The sequence below is a fragment of the Lipotes vexillifer genome, unplaced genomic scaffold (assembly GCF_000442215.2).
Source record: "Lipotes vexillifer unplaced genomic scaffold, Lipotes_vexillifer_v1.1 scaffold395, whole genome shotgun sequence".
In the NCBI taxonomy this organism is placed as follows: domain Eukaryota; kingdom Metazoa; phylum Chordata; class Mammalia; order Artiodactyla; family Lipotidae; genus Lipotes; species Lipotes vexillifer.
In genome coordinates, this window is record NW_006797390.1 from 2,191,185 (window position 1) to 2,195,687 (window position 4,503).

The 4,503-nt window shown below is 39.6% G+C and overlaps 1 protein-coding gene and 1 pseudogene across 1 annotated transcript in view; both read left to right on the forward strand.

The window, feature by feature from the left end:
- Positions 1 to 4,503, forward strand: part of M6PR (mannose-6-phosphate receptor, cation dependent) — a 9,632-nt gene that overhangs the window by 711 nt on the left and 4,418 nt on the right. The window lies entirely within an intron of this gene.
- Positions 1,952 to 2,715, forward strand: LOC103069436 (40S ribosomal protein S6 pseudogene; annotated as a pseudogene).

The window sequence follows — 4,503 nt, forward strand, 5'->3', positions numbered from 1 at the left end:
TTCAGCTAGTTAGGGCTGCTCTTCTGAAAGTGTGGGCTGCTGGAGACAGGAGATAAGGGCCGTCGCCATCAGAAATGAGCCAGAGAGAAGAAAGTAGAAATTCCACCTAAAAACAGAAAATGGTCATGGCTAGTCTGGGGAAGTGAGTGGTACAGAGGCCTAGTGATGTAAAGTGTTTCCCAATTCCTGGCTTAGTCATTGGTCATCCCATTGGAGGAGAATTTTTTAGCCTTAACTGTATGGATCTATCGTTGTAGAACAAGAAAATTGAAAGGGGTTTTTCAAAATCTTTAAGTCCTGCCTCTTGTTTCCAAAGTATCTAGGACAAACTCTTGCATCTTGAGAATCTAATTGTAGCACAATTAGATGTAAAAAGGGACTACCCAGCCCTTGGATTTCATACTCTTACGAATACATTTTTGCACTCCTTTATTTATCAGAAAATAGCTTTATACCATGACTCATTCAAGTTGCCTTACTAATAACTTCGTACATGTTTAATACTTGTATAACCTAAGGCAAGTAACTTAAGCTCTGTAGGAATCAGTTTCCTCGTCTGTAAAATGGGAGAAATTATATCTACTTTTCTGGGTTGTGAAGATTGATGAACATAATCTAGATAAAGCACTTAGAGCATATGCCACTGAATCAAAGAGAAGCAGCTCAAACGTAGCCAACCCTTAAGCAGGAAAGAGAAGAATATATCTCTTTTTATTTCCTATCTTTTTGAACCAATAATTAAATGAAAGCTAGTTCAACTCAACTAATGCTGACTGCAGGGTGTTCAGCCCTTCATCCTTTCGCAGTTTTGTGAGAGTCTTTGTTCTAATTTGGGAAAAGAAATCATCAACTGTTAACAGATAAGGAACTAACTTTGAAGCCAAAGAACACAGCCCTCTGTGTGAGCATCCCTCCAGAAAATGGTCCTGGATAAAAGAATATTGAAAGCACAGAAAGTTGACATTTCAAATTGGGTCCTGCAAGAATATAAAGAAAATGTCATGCTTAATCAATCTACTAAAAAGAGCCTCTTATTTTAGTCAGCTGGTCAAGTTGTGTGGATCAGTGAGTGAATTTAGAGAAGGTAGGAGTTTGAGGTCTGGATTCTTTATTCTGCCTCCTATTTAGTGAACCGTGTGAGGAGTCACTTCCCCTTCTTGCTTTGTCAAAATGAAAGCAAGACTGACTGCCTACTCTGATCCCAAAAAAACTTAATGTGAAAGGAATGGTTAAGTGTAGACCATGAGCTCAGAGCTGCACTATCTGGTTCACGCCACTAGCTGTGTCTAGTTTTCTCCTCTGTAAAATAAGGACAGTCGTATTTACTGCATAGGGTTTTTGTAAGGCTTAACTGGTTAATGTATGTTAAATGCCTAGCAAAAGGCAAGCACTCTATTAAGTGTTTCCTGTTGATGCTTTATATGTGTTTATGGGAGCCTCAGACTTTGTGGCTAGCTATACTTATTCTATGGAAACACCTTATTAATATTACTACAATGAATTGATGTTTGGAGTACACCAAGTCGGGGAGATGACTTCCCAAGTATTGGTTGCCCTAGTGGAATGTGGGAAACGGAATGTCAAATGTGGGACTTCCCTGGTGGCGCAGTGGTTAAGAGTCCGCCTGCCAATGCAGGGGACACGTGTTCAATCCCTGGTCCGGAAAGATCCCACATGCCTCAGAGCAACTAAGCCCGTGCACCACAACTACTGAAGCCCACACGCCTAGAGCCCGTGCTCCACAACAAGAGAAGCCACCGCAATGAGAAGCCCGCGCACTGCAACAAAGAGTAGCCCCTGCTCACCGCAACTAGAGAAAGCCCACACTCAGTAATGAAGACCCATCACAGCCAAAAATAAATAAATAAAATAAATTTTTAAAAAAGAATGTCAAATGTAAGTTCATTTAGCTCTTTATCATGGTGCCTCAGAGGCAGTTGGCCACTTCAGGATGAAGTTGAACATCTCTTTCCCAGCCAATGGCTGCCAGAAACTCATTGAAGTGGACGATGAACAAAAACTTCATACCTTTTGTAAGAAGCATATGGCCACAGAAGTTGCTGCTAATGCTCTGGGTGAAGAATGGAAGGGTTATGTGGTCTGAATCGGTGGGAACAACAAACAAGGTTTTCCCCATGAAGCAGGTGTCTGGACCCATGGTAGAGTCTACCCGCTACTGAGTAAGGGGCGAGGCATTCCTGTTACAGACCAAGGAGGACTGGAGAAAGAAAGCACAGATCTGTACGGGGTTGCATTGTGGATGCCAATCTGAGTGTTCTCAATTTGGTCATAGTGGAAAACGGGGAGAAGCATATTCCTAGACTCACAACTTCGCCTCGTCAGCTGGGGCCCAAAAGAGCTAGCAGAATCCACAAACTTTTCAGTCTCTCTCTATGTCCGCCAGTATATTGTGAGAGAAAACCCCTAAACAAAGAAGTTAAGAAACCTAGGACCAAAGCACACAAGACTCAGTGTCTTGTTACTCCACGTGTTGTGCAACACAAACGTCAGCATATTGCTCTGAAGAAACAGCATACTAAGAAAATAAGGAAGAGGCTGCAGAATATGCTAAACCCTTGGCCAAGAGAATGAAGGAGGCCAAAGAAAAACAACAGGAACAGATTGCCAAGAGACGGAGGCTGTTCTCTGAGAGCTTCTACCTCTAAGTCTGAGTCCAGTCAAAAACGAGATGTTCTAAGAGTAACAAATAAATGAGATCAGACATCCAAAAAAAAAATGTAAGTTTGTTTAGGAGAGTGGAGAAAATTTATTCAGGTACCTATTAGTACCCATTAAATTCTGCCTGTTTTAAGTTTTATATGCTAAAAATGCAGTGGAGTCAGTGGACCAGCATGACAAAGAATTAGAGGACTTTAAAAGAGTATTCAAACCAAAGTCCAGACTTGTAGTATGGAAGCATTTTATCATAAGTGAGAAAAGTTTGGAAGAATTCAATCTTTGTATCAGAAAAGTTGGTGATACTGTTATAAAATTAAGAAGTAGTGATGGCCTAAGGGATCATTAATGGATACCAAAGTGAATTCCTTTGAAAAGGTAAATCAGTGTATCCTGGGTATAAAGATGGAATTAGAGAAAAGAAAATGAGTTTGGGGAACAGCCACATGCTTCCATTCCTAAAGCAGTACAAGCATCAGATGAATTGGATTTGCTAAATTGTAAAGTGACGTGATGAATTCCAAGAGTTATCAGCAGTTGGAAGCTAGAAACTCTTGAGGTTCATGACTTGTAGAGCCTGAGGTGGGTGTTGGAATACTTATTCAAACCACTCATTTGGACCTAGTGAATTTTGTTCTTCCTATCATTTAAATGATTGAATGATTTTTCAGAGGTGAGACATCAGAACAGGTAGATGTCGAGTTTTAGGTGCTATGGCGGTGTTTATCTCTGTTCATCATTCTTATGGTGAATATGAACAAAGACTGTTAGATGCTCCTGAATATTAAAATGAGGACTTAGGTCCCAAAGTATTCAAGTCTTTTTCTCTATTTTACATCTTTCTTAATAACTTCCAACTAGCCCTTATCAAGTGTCAATTGTAATTCGAGTATTATCTTATGGAGGGCCACTGGTTTAAGCAGTATTTATGAACCAGTATTGAACTCTAAATAATGAGACATCTTAATCTAATTTCTCGCCAAATGGTAAAGAGGCAAGGATGTCTCCACCAGCCTGTCATAATTTAATTCTTTTTGTTCTTTCCTTTCCCTCTTCTCAGCCCCATAGTTTGTTCTGAAGGACTTACCTATGAATTAGACTGAAAGTGATTGATATATAGAGAGAGTTTCCCGACACAGGTGATAGATATATATGTGCATGTGTGTATATACGTATATATATGTATATCTATATATGGGTTTCCTAACGCAGGTGCTCTTGGCACAGAGATATTAAAAGGTAATATTTGTTGCATATGCCAAAGAATCTTATAGTTTCTGCATAATCAAAATACTGTTCATTGGTCACACTTAAGCATTCTCTAGGCCACTGATTGGTTCTTCTGACAGTTTCTAGGACCAAAAATGTGTTTTTCTCCCAATACAGCTTAGAAGTCTAGATATTCTTTTTTTTGTGCGCACCTTGCAGAAATCTCAACAACAATCTGTAGACACTAACTCTTCACCAAGGCCAATGCTGTCCTCTTTGTTGAATGCACATGAAAGGGGCACGAGAAGGACAGGAGGTGACCAGTGGTGTCAAGCAAGGGAGTCAGCTAGGAAGAAGCTTTTGAAATAAGTTTTAAAAAGAAAAAGAGAAACCTGGAGACTTAAGTTTCCAATTCTGAATATTAAATAATGGGGAAAACAGAACTTGAAATGGAGACAAGAAAATAAAGCCCAACATCATAATAATGAAGAAAACTGGCTAGTGTAAAATAATAGGTGGTGGGTGGAAAATTAAAAGGTTAAAAAAATACCATTCATTTATGACACATTCATATCCTTTATTTCTTTCCCTTCTCTCCCGATCCTCTCCCTCTTTCCC